Source organism: Neomonachus schauinslandi, chromosome 13 (genome assembly GCF_002201575.2).
Source record: "Neomonachus schauinslandi chromosome 13, ASM220157v2, whole genome shotgun sequence".
Classification (NCBI taxonomy): Eukaryota; Metazoa; Chordata; class Mammalia; order Carnivora; family Phocidae; genus Neomonachus; species Neomonachus schauinslandi.
Genome location: NC_058415.1, coordinates 11,016,470 through 11,032,584, shown reverse-complemented (window position 1 = coordinate 11,032,584; position 16,115 = coordinate 11,016,470). Strand labels below are relative to the sequence as shown.

Sequence of the window (16,115 nt, the reverse complement as noted above, 5' to 3'; positions counted from 1 at the left end):
CAAACCCAAAGTAAAGCCAAAGTCATCATCATATTCTATAAGGCCCTGCATGACCTGACCCCCGTTACCTGACATCCTCTACTTCCCTCTCTCCTCGGCTCCAGCCACATTGGTTGGTTTACTGTTCCTCAAACACATCAAGCGTGATCAGGGCCTTTGCATTTGCTCTTTCCTCTGCTTTGGACACTCTTACCAGCTATTCATATGCCTCCTTCTCCTATCCTTTGGGTTTCTGTCCCAACGTCAACTACTCAGAGATAGCACCACTGGCTGACCAATATAACACAACACCCACACATCCCTAATTTTCCTATTTTCCTCTCTTTCCTTTACCCTGTTTTAATCTTCTGTATTACACATATTGCCACCTAATATTTTCCATATTATTCGTTTACTTATTTCCCAGCTATACAGAAGCTCTAAGGGCTTTGTTTTATCCACTGTTATATTTTGAGAACCTAGAACAAATCTAGTCTGTAGTAAGATCACAATAAATACGTTGAATGAATTCACCGAAAAAATGAATGAATGGCTGCTATGTGAGAAATGCATTAGAGTGACAAGAGCCAAAAGAGGAAGATCAGATGGAAGAATATTACAGTGGAGCCGAGTGTGGACAGTGTCTTGGACGAGGCTAGAGGCAGAAGAAATGAAGAGAAGGGATTCTATTTGAGACTCTTTTTTGGAAGGAGAATGAAAAGAACACATAGTTAGAATGAAATACAAAAGAGAGGAACTCTGGTAGCCAGCCTTCAAGATGGCCCCCAATGATCCTTGCCTTCTGGTATTTGTGCCTTCGTGCAGTCCCCTCTGAATAAGTCCCACACTGAATAAGGCAGAACTGGTGATTAGTAGAACACTGTAGAACTGAGAGTGCATGACTTCCAAGGTGAGACCATAAATGACACTGTTGCTTCTACCTTGCTGTCTTGGATTGTTGACTCTGAGGGAGACCAGCCACTCTGTCATGAAGACACGCAAGGAGCCCTGCATAGGCACCCAAAGGGAGAGGAACTGAGGTCTCCTACCAACAGCCAGCAGCAACTTGCTAGCTGTGTGAGTGGGCCATCTTGCAATGGATCCTCCAGTTGCACCAAATGTTCATATGACAAAGCCCCCACCAACATGTGACTGTGACTTCATGAGAGTCCCCAGGTCAGAACAACCTATCTCCTGTGAGTAAAATAAATATTCGTTGCCATGTTAAGACATAAGTTTTGTCATAATTTCTTGCACAGCAATGAACAACTAATACAAGGGCAGTGAGGAAAAGAATCTACTCCCAGATTTCTACCTTTAATAACTTAAGGGATGATGGTGTCATTTGTCAAGATGGGAAAGACATTGGACAATAATTATACTCATATTGTTATCCAGAGCCATAATAAATTATGTTCCACATGCTCTTGTTAAAATGTATTTAGTCATTCAACTCATCTTATTGAGGATTACCATGAAAGAGGCGATGTCGAAGACCCTACAGATACTGCAATAAATATGGTTTAGTCACTGCCCTCAAGGAATAAGTCTGTAGGTTCATGAATCTGAAAAATATTTGTAACCTTTGTTCATATTTTTCTGTCTCTCCCATTTTTAAGAATTGCTTGTAAAGAAACAACCTTTGAAGGGGGAAGGTGGGGGGGCCAGGGTGGCTCAGTCGGTTAAGCAGCTGACTCTTGATTTCAGTTCAGGTCTTGATCTCAAGATTGTGAGTTCAAGCTCCATGTTAGGCTCCACTGGAGCCTACTTAAAAAAACACACACACACACAATGTAAAGTTATATTCACTTTGGGGCTAGGACTTGGAAAAAATGTAGAAGTAAATATATACAATTTATTTATCAAGTAGTTGAGATTATAGACCAACTTTTTATCTTAACTATATTTCAGTTATTTCTTGTTTGAAAAGGTAATATATATTGTGTTTAAGAAGGTTAATGTGGGCGCCTGGGTGGCTCAGTTGGTTAAGCGACTGCCTTCAGCTCAGGTCGTGATCCTGGAGTCCCAGGATCGAGTCCCACATCGGGCTCCCCACTCAGTGGGGAGTCTGCTTCTCCCTCTGACCCTCTCCCCTCTCATGCTCTCTCTCACTCTCTCAAATAAATAAATAAAATCTTTAAAAAAAAAAAAAAAAGAAGAAGGTTAATGTGAGGGGCACCTGGGTGGCTCAGTCGTTAAGCGTCTGCCTTCAGCTCAGGTCATGATCCCAGGGTCCTGGGATCGAGCCTGCATCAGGCTTCCTGCTCGGTGGGAGGCCTGCTTCTCCCTCTCCCACTCCCCTGCTTGTGTTCCTGCTCTCGCTGTCTCTCTCTCTCTGTCAAATAAATAAATAAAAAAATTTAAAAAAAAAAAAAAGGTTAATGTGAGAAAATATACTTGAAAAAAAATGCCAACCTTTAACATTTTGGTTATAATTGAAGGATTAACAGAAGATTAAATTCTAGTTATCTGGAAATTTTACCTATGAAGGTGTGCTCATTAGCCCACCACTATCAGAAAAAAGAGGTAATGCTGAACACTGTATATAAATTTAATTGCGGGACATCTCAGGCATGATAAGGGCTGGAGGAGCTGCATGAGAGCAAGTGATAGAGCTTCTAAAGTTAGACATGAAAAACCATGAAGATATTTGTATCCCCTGCAAATGCTCCCTAAAAGGGGAGTTGAGCAGAGAATGATTTTAAGAATCAAGCAGGTAGAATGACCTATTCTGTGAATACTGATCAGCCTTCTTCCCCTGTAGCCACTCCTGTCATTGACCAATAGGTTCAGGAAAAAAGTGATCATGGTGGCAAGGAGGGAGGTTATACATGGACTCAGCAACATGGATTTCCTCTCACCAAGGCCAGCCTGGCTACAGCCACCAGTGGGCACCCAACAGAAACCAAAACTGAGTCCCTAATATGGCACCACTCCCGGGGTGATCAGCTAACCCCCCGGTTGCAGGTTGATTGCATTGGGACCACTTCCATCGTGGAAGGGGAAGAGCTTTTTTCTTACTGAAGTGGATGCACAGAAGAGAAGATACACCCAGAAGAAGAAGCACTGTGAAGACAGACGCAGAGATCAGAGTAAAGTGGCCACAAGCCAGGGAATGCCAAGGAATATGGCAGCCACCACACCAGAAGCTGGAAGAGGCATGGAATGGTTCACCCTTAGAGCCCCCAGAGGAAGTGTGACCCTGCTGGATTTCAGACTTCTGGGCTTCTTCTAGCAACTGATAAAAGAAATATAACCTTCGGAAGCCCTGTTGTTTAAAGAAAGAGCACTCAATTTCAAAGTTAAAAGATCTAGATGTGAGTCTTGCCTCTACCCCAGAGGAGGACAAATCACTTCACTTTTCTAAGGCTTCTTGTCTTCATGTGCAAAGCTGAGAATCTTAAGATGAGATCCCATAAAGAAAAACCCTTTGTGAAATTAAGCACAACATAAGTTACCATCATCCTCCTCAAACACTTTTTTTTTTTTTAAGATTTTATGTATTTATTTGAGAGAGAGAGAGAGCACAAGCATGGGAAGGGGCAGAAGCAGAGGGAGAAGCAGACTCCCCACTGAGCAGAGAGCCTGATGAGGGACTCGATCCCGGGACGCTGTATCATGACCTGAGTTGAAGGCAGAGGCTTAACTGACTGAGCCACCCAGGCGCCCCACCCTCCTCGAACATTTAAAATTCATTTTTTTAAAGATTTATTTATTTATTTTGAGTGAGAGGGAGAGAGCATGTGGGTGAGTGGGGGGAGGGGCAGAGGGAGAGGGAGTCTCAAGCAGACTCCCCACTGGGTGCAGATCGTGGCGCAGGGTTTGATCTCACGACCCTGAGATCATGACCTGAGCTGAAATCAAGAGTCAGATGCTTAACTGACTGAGCCACTCACTAAAATTCACTTTTAGACAGCAGGTTATCCCTTAAGCTACCATTTCACTTTCCAAAAAAAGTCCTAGAAATACTACCTCCGCCAATGCAGCAGACGATACCTTGCAAGAAGAAAATGATCTACTTACATAATTAGCCTTGCGTTTGTTTAGGGCATTGGAGCAGGCAGCGTCTGACTTTTATTCCTGAGTGAAACCCAGACCACAAGGCGGGGGGGGCGGGGGAGGGTACGGTCCACATCAAGGTGTCCTGCGGCTCCCTCCCCGACCCCCCCTAGCGGGCATTGGGGGAATCGCCACTCCCATCCCCATTCGGTCTGCCTTTGGCTGGAGGAAAGGGAACCAGAGTGGGCTGCACCGGCTCCTGGGAACATGTCCTTCCGTTCCCACTGGCAAAGAGGCGCGAGGGGGCCCCTGATGCACTGTCACGTATACACGCAATAGGCGGTACACACGTATGGCTCCCAGGATCCACAGGAAGCCACGTGAGCACTATTATGCAGGTGCCCGCAGACCTACCTGAGGCACATGCTTTCCCAGACACACAGATACACAGACAGACACAGCTTGAGCTTGTTCCTACCCAGGCAGGACTTCCAAAGGCTTGGGCAAGACAGGATATAGCAGGGCCCAGTGTGCAATTAGCCACATTGCCCAGGGTGCCCTTACTTAATCATCTCTCTGTGTCTAGTCTCCTAAACTGATGTGGTTACCTCCCACCGATGCTTCAACCTCTCCTGGCCTGCATCATTACTGCTCCACCCCCGAATGGGAATCAGTGTGCCCTCCACATGCCACGGACCAGTGTCCTGAAAAGAGAACATTTTATCTCAGAAAGCTTTCTCCCAGTCTGGCCATTTCTTTACAGCCGGTGCCATATACAGCTAATTTTTAAGATGATTTTCTTTCTCAGGACACCTCGGTGGCTCAGTCAGTTAAGCATCTGACTCTTGATTTCAGCTCAGGTCATGATCTCAGGGTCGTGGGATGGAGCCCCTGCCTCGGGCTCTGTGCTCAGTGGGGAGTCTGCTTAAGGTTCTCTCATTCTCTCTGCCCCTCCCCCCAATTTCTCTCTCTCTCTCTCTAAATAAATAAATAAATCTTTTAAAAAATAATAATTTTCTTTCTCATGGCTCCCTCTTTCAGAACACTAACAAACTCTTCTTCTAAATTAGATTTAGCAATGAGTTCAGTTTCTAATTAGCTCAAAGTCCTAGAGAGCAGTGATGGGCAGTTGAAACCCGCAGGCTAGGATCTCAGAGTAGAGGCAGATTTTTTACTCCAAATGAGTTTCTCCCAGGAACATAACACTAATGAACGCAAGATTGTTTTCATGTGTGAACTCCCTTCAATATGACTTCCCTCCTATGATTTCCTTTGAGCTTCACATAAGTCATTTTTTAAAAAAGAGTCCCAAAGAGAGACAAGGAAAAGTAAGCATGACATTCCCCAATATCCTCCACTCACTGTGTCATATCCCTGTCATTTCCAAAGTGAATCAGAGAGCGAAGAGAGCCATAAACAGAAGCTTCCTTGATGGTTCCCAGAGTGTTGTGCGGACCACACAACCACCACCACGGCCATCTCCAAAGTGCACGGAAAGCCATATACACAAAGATGCCTGTTTCCTGTCTTCATAGTTAAACAAAAACCAAAACCCACAAAGCAAGCCCAAAGCCAAGCCGCCATGATGGCAGGGCTTTGGTCTCTTGGTCCCAGCTGTCAGAGGGGCGTGTCAGAGGGCTGCACATGAGTAAGGCGGAGATGGCTAAGTGGAATTTTGAGAAATAACAAACTCAAGACATGGATGTGGTTATCCAAACATCAAGGGACTTCTCCATTTGCACATGGATAATGATGCAGTTATATGCTTTGTTACATGGAGACCAGATGGGAGCCACTGAGCCCATCCTCAGCTTCCTGTCCCCCTGGAAGTCTTTACACACACACTTCGGGCTGGAAGGAGAGATGAGAGTCCACCAGAATCAAACCAAGACGGATTGTTAGGACATTCGGCCCCTAACATCTGAACAGGTGCAGAAAAGTCATGGGCACCCAGAAGTTTGGCTCAAGTTCTATTCCTCCACCAACTCACCAATTCTGGGTATCTCATTGAGGATCAGGCAATCGAGCTTTCCTCGGGTGCAAAATGGGGGTGGTGACATTAGAACTTACGTCCCTCCTAGTAATTAGGTAATTCAGCACTTGGAAAATACTGAAATCTTTGCCTTGATGTATAGGACTTGGCTCACTGAAATAAGAAAGGACCTGTTTGTTGTTATTTTATGAGGTGCTCAACCCAACTGAAGACCTGCAGAGGAACCACTGGATCTACCTGGGTCAAGCAGGCAGAATTGAGTGCCCTGAGATAAACCGGGATTTTCATATCCAACGGGCAAGGATCCAAGGCCTTCCCTTCTGCCCCTCCCTCCCCCATTTGCTATGTGACTTCGGGCAAGATCCCTCTGTGTCTTGGGTTTGTTATCTAAAAGATGGGAGGTGAGAGGAGGTAAGGTAAGCAAGCTCCAGTTCAGTGCCTTGCACCAAATAAAGACTCCAGGAGCTTCCACTGCCTTCCTTCCTCTTCCTCGAGCCATTTCTTAATTCTTAAGTATGAATTCCTTAATTCATAGTCATTGAATGAATCTGTTGTTGTTTTGCTAACCTACAGTGGTTTTCTAATTACAAATATATATATAAACATACATACATGTTCCTTTTTTGGACATTTAGGAAGCACACATAAGCAAGAAGAAAATAAGTCATCTCTATCTAAAAATGAGCACTGTTCACATTATGTGTGTACCCTTTGTGTCTTGGTATCTCTGTTTCTCTCTTTCATTTACATATTTCCATATTTTTACAAAAGGGATTATTGTGTCATCTACATCCTTCACTTAATATATCCAGCCCTTCCCTTGGTCTATGTTTCTGTGTCACTAAATACTCTCCCACAGTGTGATTTTAGCATATGTATAGTCTTCCAATATTTAAATGTAGCATCATTTACTGACCAATATAAAAGTGCTTTTTGGGGCACCTGGGGGGGCACAGTCGGTTGAGCGTCAGACTCTTGGTTTCAGCTCAGGTCGTGATCTCAGGGTCCTGAGATCGAGCCCCATGTCTGGCTCTGAGCTCAGTGCAGTCTCCTTGAGAGTCTCTCTCTCCCTTCCCTTCTGCCCCTCCCTCCCCCATTTGCATGCATGCATGCATGCTCTCTTTCTCTCTCTCTTTAAAATAAATAAAATTTTTTTAAAAGTGTTCTTTTACCTGAAGTTTTTATTTGTGAAACTAAAAAATGTTTGAGTACTAAACACAGGCTATGAAATAAATTAAACTGAATATAGCTTGACAACAATGAAATAGCAAATTAGTTATAACATGCCTACATAAATACAATGTCTTCTTTCTTCTTTAACCACCAAGGCTGCTCACTGAGAAACTGCTGAAGTCCATGGTAAGGAGTGACAGGACCGGGTCTGTACCCTCATCTTGACCTGGATCATTTCATTTTCATATCTGCGCCTCTGACTTGTACTATCTGCTAGGATATGCTATGCCAACCTGCTAACTTACCCATGTTGTTGAGCTCACTGCAGAGAGCTGCTCTCGCAAGACAGATTCTCGCCTAGAACAGTATGATTTCTTCTATTCTATTTCTTGCTATCGGCCCATCCAACTCTAGCCCAATTCTATTTATTATCCTAGAAACATTGGTCATTTAGGAACACTTAGCCACCTCCTTCGGTTCTACGTAGTCTTCAAACATTTCTGACATCTGGTCTACTCTCCTGTTGAAGACAGCCAGGGAAGAAGATATATATTTGGGGGAGGGGGTATCCTGTGCACATGCACACATACATATGCTACTTGATAAACCCTCTAAATGTTTAAAAACACTTTCCATCTGGCACCTTTATAGGTAGACAGGAAATATATATATATATAAAACAAAGCTATATATATAACAAAAAACTCAGTATCTTTGGCATCTTTATAGATAGAATATATATGTGTGTATATACTTATATATATACACATACTGCAATATATATGTGTGTGTGTATTGCCTACATATTCCCCCCCCAAAAAAACTCAGTCTCTACAGCCATGTGTTTTTTCCCGAGTAGTTGTCACAATCAATTAAAATGCATTTATGTGGCTTTTAAAATAAATTCCATCAGACCCATTTCCGTCTGGTTGGGAAACAATTACTGCCCATTTGCTAAGTGCCCCCATTCCTCATACTGTGTTCCACTGAACTAAAGACCTCTGGCAATAATAGATTTACAACTCAGCAAGATTAAACAATTTACCGTTATTTATGACAGCAGGGCTGGGTTTTCTGTATTATATTCCACATTAGCATCTGTCACTTTACATTTGGGAGATCCTGTCCAAAAAAAGATTATGCCTCCAAACCAAACATTCAGCAAGGCTGCGGGAACAGACACCCTGACAAACATCCTGACAAAATACTTTAATGCATCTCTAGCGTCGGCAGCTGTGCATTTTCAGACAACTCAGCAGATTAGCGTGGAGTCTCTTAGCCTCTGCTTGCTCTGTTCCTCTCAGTAATCTCTCACATGGCCCAGTCCATTAGGCTTGAAAATCCTCATGAAATGAGCAGATTAAGATCTGGCTTCAGTAGGGGGGTGGGGTCCGCTTGAATGCAACCGGAGCCTCAGAAAGGTTTAAGGTGGAAAAGCATGGCATTGACTCAGCTCATTCATACCAGGAAATAATGCACAGACCCCGCAAAAAAAGTCCTTGGAGTTAAAGTCTATGCCAGAGGAGCTGTTGTCACCTCAAGTACTGTGGCAGGGTGTGTGTGCATGAGCGAGTGTGTGCGTGTGTGTGCGCGCACGCACGCGCATGTGCACAGACATGCACACACACTAGGAGCAAGGATGGGATGGCGACTTCAGCAGTCACCACCCAAGTCTTAGCCCACAGCATGGAAGAAAGACAAACGTCAAGAGGAAGTCTTACCAAAGCAACTGTGATCACCACATCAACAGGCACCTTCTGGTCAGTAAAGTTACCGAGACTACAAAGCACATACGCCCAGGTCCTCTTATTCTTTTTTTTTTTTTTAAGATTTTATTTATTTGAGAGAGAGAGAAAGAGATAGTGAGAGAGAGCACAAGTGGGGAGGAGAGGGAGAAGCAGGCTCCCCACAGAGCAGGGAGCCCGATGTGGGACTCGATCCCAGGACCCTGGGATCATGACCTGAGCCGAAGGCAGACGCTTAACGACTGAGCCACCCAAGCGCCCCCCAGGTCCTCTTATTCTAATCAGAGGAAAAGAGCTTGGTAATAATTGTCTTATGAGAATAAAGAAAACAATTGATTATAATCCTCCCAACAAACATGGAAGATGTGGGGGCAAGTGGTTTTACTTTCCCTATTTGTATAAATGAGGAGACCAACCCCGGAAAGCCACGTGACTTTTCTGCGATCATACAAGTTGCAAACGGTAGTACTGGGATTCAAATTCAGACCTCCTCCTTTTTTCTTTATTATTTTTTCCTGGTGTGTTTAATCATCAGAGCAATGCATACACATGTACGAGTATTTAATAAAGAGAAGTATATGAAGTAGAAAGAGAAAGGATTCTCCTTCCCCACCATACACAACCACATACCCATACCCCCTACCATACACACACCACAGATGTATTCACTGTTAACTGTTAACTAGAGTATGTTCTTCCAACCCTATTTTCTATGCCTACATTATAGATTTGTTTAATGTGGCCAGAGACCCAGATGACATTTTTAACTAAGCTGCTTTATTAAGTCTTGTGATAAAGCATAATGGTGTTTATTGAAAAGACAGACACACATCAGCAACATTATGTGTGAAACTTGCCTGAAGAATTTCCTATAAAACATCTCTTCTCTTTGAGCCCTCTGTGAACTCTGGAAGTTTGATAGTTTCTATACAGACGAGGGATAGAAGTTGGAACTATATTCTTCTTAATCTACTAATTGCTTTGTTTCACTGAACAAACTATCATTCGTACCTTTTTCATGTACCGTATAGATCCACCTCCTTTGTTTACGGGTTTTAATGCCTCAGTGGTATGCTTGCGTCATACATTAGGTACCTGTTCTCTACTATTGAACATATAAACTGTTTCCAAGATTTTCTTTTGCAAAATGCTGTGGCGAGTATTCTTGTATGTAGACATTTCCACATTTGTATTAGGAAATTTACAGGATAGATTCTCAGGTTAAGGGATTGGTGGATTATTAGACAAGTACTCGATTAATTTTGATACATACAGCTAAAATGACTGGACAAAAAGTTGTATCGATTTAACTTCCATTCACATGACAATTTTCAAACATTCACACCAACTCTGAGTACTTTCAATTTTTTTCAAATTGATGGATTGTTTTTGTTTATATTTTCTCGGTTATTAATGAGGATGATCTCCTTTTCATATGTTCGTCGTTGTAGTTGACAATATTTCTTTTGAATTTTTTGAATTCTTTACTGATTTGGAAAAGCTTTTCATATGGTGTAGATATTAACCATTTGTTATAAACTCTGGTCCTCTGATTTCAACTTCTTTTCTCTTCCCATTAGAAAGCCTTAAATATAAAACTAGATACCCCTAGCTACAAAAGAGGACTCTTATTGGAGGAAAACAAAAGAAAGGCAATAATTAAATATTACATTACAAAACACCTATAACCAGAAACTTGGAAAGGGAAAGAACAATTTCTGTGATTTGATGCCAAGAAGAAGGATTTCTTTGAATTTCCTGAAAATTTTCTCTTCGTACAAATACAAGCAGTACTCCAAAATTTGACCATCACTAAAAATGTAGGAGATGAAAAATATTTAAAGATTCAGAAAATGTGGATTTTAACAAGTCTTGTGTATATTCTAGATATCCTCTTATTCACAACTAGTGAGAGTCAAGTCAGATGAAAGGACCTAAAGTTTTCCTTTGGCTCCAAAAGTATAAACATTAGAGGCATATTGGCCAAATCTTGAGTGTTTGCAATTAACTGTCAAAGCCGTAGGCTAACAAAGGACATTGAGTTTTCTACCTTCAATTTAAAGATCCCTGGGAAATTCAGACCTTTTTCCCCCCTGCCTATTATTTCAAATAATCCTGTTCAAATCCTATCCCAGTATTTGTTTACGTTACTCTTGTCTAACAGAAGAGTGGCCAGGGCCGAAAACATGAAGGGTAAGGTTAGGGAAGTCAATACCTCTGCGTAGTTTCCTCAAAATTAGGTTCCAACTTCTATCCCTCAAGTCTGTACAGAAACTATCAAACCTCCAGAGTTCCCTAAGGGCTCAGAGAGAACAGATGTTTTATAGAAAATTCTTCAGGCAAGTTTCACACATAATGTTGCTGATGTGTGTCTGTCTTTTCAATAAACATCATTATGCTTTATCACAAGATTTAATAACACAGCTTAGTTAAAAATGTCATCTGGGTCTCTGGGCACATTAAACAAAGCTTAAAATAACCTACCCCAGCAACTGGGAGGGCCCAGCTGTTCTTAAAACCTCTCCCATTCCTTTTCCTTCCCCATAAAAAAAGTGAATGACGACTTGAGGCTAAAAGATTCAAGAATGAGCTAACTGAACAGGGAGATAGATGGAACCAAGGGCACCCTAAAATTGGCTATTGCTCACATAATAGATTTCCCATTTCCACAATCCAGGGATGGGGATTTGGGAAGGGAAGCGAGAGAAAGTTATGACAAGCTCTTTAGGGCTTTCTTGTATATTACAAGCCTGCCCTTCCTAATGTCTGGGCCATAGTAACTCATTCCATTCACCTATTCCGTAGTGAACACCAGTAGAAAATACAGAACAATCACCACCCAGTTCTTTTTCCCCTCTGGAGACAAGACCTGAAGCCAGCCAATCCCAGAATTCCAGATCCCTCCCAGTAAAGAAGCCTTATATGTTGAAACACAGGTTTCCCCTCTTGCTGCCTACTTCTTCCCTCCCTACATCCCACACACTGCCATCTTCCACTCTGCCTCCCTTCCAAACCTATGCTCCTTTTCTTTGGGACCACATCAAAATTTGTTCCCCAGATGGCTCCAGTCAATGTCAGGGCAAGTGCACTCCCATTCTTTGGAACAACCACCTTTGCATGGCCCACTGGAATCAAACACGACTGGTAAAAGCACCCATCTGGAAGGCACTCCGAAGTCCCATGCTGACCCAGCCTTCTTCATACCATTGCACTTTGACCCCCACCTCTAAAAGATTTCACAAGGCATTGAGAAGTTCTTGTAAGCTGAACTGATTCTGTAAGCTGAACTGTACGCTAATATGATTATTACCATTGCTGATCATCATATGGCCAGCATAGTGTGCGGCTAATCAACAAATGGATTTTCTCTTGGCTGAAACTTGCAACGGAGCTATAAGTTGTTTTATTCAATACATGCAGTCAAATCATTATTTTGTGAGATATATTCAGTTGACCATAATAATATTCCCTTACGTTTCTTAAAGCTATGGATGTTACATAACACTTTCATTTGATTCCCAGGATAACGCAGCCATGCTCTCATACCCAATTTATAGATGAGGAAACAAGTGGTTTCTAGGTATTTCCAGAGGCTGAAGCATTTGCCGGGCAACTTGTATGGCAGAACTAGGAAAAGGAAGCGAGCCTTCCAGCTGCTGATACAGTGCTTTGTCTACCATACCTCATTGTCTCCCGGGCTCAAGTCAAAAGAGAGTGTGGTTATCACATGAAGAAATCTGGTTTGGGTTTGCCAAATATGCATTTGTAGTGTTTGGTGACCGACCTTTATTTAACTTACAGTTGCTTCTGGATGTAACAGTCTGCATCCATAAAAAAAAAATTCCACATTTTAAATGCTAAATTATAGAGCTGTGCTATATATGATATGCTATGATAGCTCTTAATCACTTACAGTGATTTAAACTTAAATTTTAATTAATTAAAATTAAATAAAATACAAGATTCAGTTCTTCAGTCACACTTGGTACATTTCGAGTGTTTGATAATCACATGTGGCTAGTGGCTAGGATAGATTACAGAACCTTTCCATCATCTCAAAAAGTTCTAAAAGTTCTATCGGTATGATATGATAGCTCTTAATCACTTACAGTGATTTAAACTTATATTTTAATTAATTAAAATTAAATAAAATACAAGATTCAGTTCTTCAGTCACACTTGGTACATTTCGAGTGTTTGATAATCACATGTGGCTAGTGGCTAGGATAGATTATAGAACCGTTCCATCATCTCAAAAAGTTCTAAAAGTTCTGTCGGACAGTGATGATTTATAGTGTCATCTCCAGAGACAGAAGACTTTAGAAAAAGTCAGAAACATCTCAGGCAGACATAGTGCTGCCATCTGTCCAATATTAAAGATATTTTAGGACTTAAAAAAAAAAAGATTAGAACAAAGAGGAGAAAGAGAGAGATGCCCTTAGTCACAGACGGATTCACCCAGAAAAAGGCAAAGGTGTTTATTCATAATGTAGCCATTATTTACACTTAGCTCTTGAAATCTTTAAGAGAGTAAAATAAATTGATACCTAGAGGATCTAAACCCCTGAAGAGTATCTGAAGCAGATGGAAAAAGAAATAGGATATGGTGATTAACATAACATAATAATAATAATAAAAAAGAAATAGGATAAAAAAATCACTTACTTACAAACTAAGTTTAAATAAGTAACAAACTAAGTTTTGCAATTCATTTAAATGATGCTATTTACTCTCATACTTAGTAGTTATTTTTCTTTTGCCCTGTATGTTATGACACAGTCAGAATAAAAATACTTCTGGGGACTTGTTAAATAAGTTCACACAGCCATATAAAAATTACAAAAACAGGTAAAAATGTCTTCTCACTTACTTACAAATCCATTGAAATGGATTATATAAAAATTCAGGAGTCCACAGTGATACTCAAAAGAGCAAAAGCAAAGCCAAACAAATTCATGTGTCAACAGTGGAAGTGGCTATTTCACCAAATCCTGACTCTGAAAATTGGTAATTTAAAAAGGGAGAGAAATAAACACATATTCTGCTTTTCTAGAAGGAACTATATTACGGGAGAGCCCAATCGTGAGGAAAATGCCCAGTTTTTAGAAAAATGCTAGCTGAAGCATGTAGATGGAATTAGAGGATTCAAAAATCATTTTGAAACCGCTAATGAAATAATCTACTCAAGCCAGGATGCTAAACCACTGAGTAAAGTTTGACTGGAACTAGATATTCACATGGTACAAACCTCACCCCACAGGCTACTGGCCTGTTCCGAGGGGGAAAAGCCTGGAAAACAGAGGCAATCACCACAACAGCCCTATAATCATCTCAGTATCATGAACAACCGGTCACCCAGAGATTGTTTCCTGACACGATACAATATGAATATACACCATCGCCTACAAAACAGTCTTCCAAAAAAAAAAAATTTGTTGAGCATGAATCTAATTAAGACTTTAGAACTAATTTCTACTTACAAACACACACACACACACACGCAGGGAATATAATGAAAAGTTCAATGACACCATTAAAAAAAAATCAGAAAATTTCAGAAATGGGGAGCAGAGGGGGGCATTCTACAGGACAACCAATCGACCTAGCCTCTTCAGTAAGTTAATTTCATTAACAAAGAATAAAAATAAAGAGGGAGATATTTTCTAGGTTAAAGCCCTCAAGAAGATGAACAAAATGAGGAAAAGACTGGTTAAAACTTGCTGCCTGAAACTTTGATAAATGTTGACCATTCCCTTCACCCATACCCACCCATTCTAGAGGTAATACTTTCAGATTATTGAAGAGATGGTGATTCTGGGTGGATTAGGACTTGTCATTCTGTCCTTGTAACAACCGTGAGGTTAAGCATGGCTCTATTTTAACCATTTATTAACATGCTAACTATCTCCTAAAATAAACTCCACCCTTAAAGTTAATAAAATGTATTTATCAGAGAAGACCCATTGAAGTAACAAGTTGAAGAGTCCTCACGGGAACGTGTGCCAAGAAATAAGAAAGCATAATAATACCTTGCCCATGCAAATCGACAACTGTAGCTTCAAAAATATCCTCACCCACAATAAGTAAGTGGATGTTTCTCTCACTCGCTGGAAAAATTGGCCCAGGAAGGAGTATGAGGGCTGCCCAGCTCTCCCAAGGCTCCTTATTCTCCATCACTCCAGGGGAACAGCTTTGTCAGACAAGAGTAAAAGACCATTTGTCAACCTCTCTCCAACTCCCTGATTCAAGCCAACTTTTATCAATCCCAAGTAAGGAGCCAGAGAGAAATACAAGTCCTGTATCACCAGCCGCATCATCTGCTGGGGTTGGAAATCCCAGCTCCACCACCCATATCACCCCTCAGCGCTTTTCTCCCAATTGCTCTTGGGTTATTTTATTTAGGGAAAAAAAATCCACTTTCCCCACCCCTAAAACACTGAGAGAGGGGAATCAGAGTAGACAAACATGGAGCATGGACAACACCAAAGATTGAAAAACAAAAAGAAAGGAAGGAAGGGAGAAAATTAAAAGGAGGGGCTCAGGTAGGAGAAAGGGAATCCACAAGCTAGACTGTTGTTTAGTTTCACTTTTTTTCAATGTTCGCACTCATTTATACATCTGTAGGGATTCCACTTAAATGTACTATGTGTGGGGATCTGACTGTATGAACAAGGCTGAAACGACGCTTTTAGACATTTCCCGCAAAGACCCCTGAAGTGAGGTCTCCCTCTTGCAGAAGTCCGCAGAGGCTGCGGGATTTGGGAAGGAGGACACGGGAGTAAGGGATGATGCCAGAAGGGGTTTCTAGTTGTAGGATAGAAAGGAAGGAGGGAGAAGGAGAAAAACCCAAGGTCTGCAGAGGTCGTGGGAGAAGAGAGAGGAACTGAGGATGAAAACTGAAAGGAGAAGAGGTACAAAATGCTGTCAACCGCCAAAGAGCCTCTTGCAGAGAAGTTAGGAATTGCTTTAAGAAAGGCATGGCAAGTCTCATTTCAGATCAGTGAAATACACACACACACACCCTGAAAGCCCAGGCTGTATGCCATCAAAGTGATCTCCACCCCAGCCCTACCCCAATCAGATTAATAGTGAAGTAATTCCACTGGGTTAACGAACCACGTATATTAAAAATCTTTAGGGTCTACTCTTGCCAAACATGTCAGGGATCCACACTGGAGTGGTGTGTGTGTGTGTGTGTGTGTGTGTGTGTGTGTGTGTGTGTGTGTG

The 16,115-nt window shown here is 41.7% G+C and overlaps 1 protein-coding gene across 1 annotated transcript in view; it reads right to left on the bottom strand.

The window, feature by feature from the left end:
* The window catches only part of PGM5 (phosphoglucomutase 5), a 200,328-nt gene that overhangs the window by 183,385 nt on the left and 828 nt on the right, over positions 1-16,115 (bottom strand). The gene's annotated exons all lie outside the window — the stretch shown is intronic.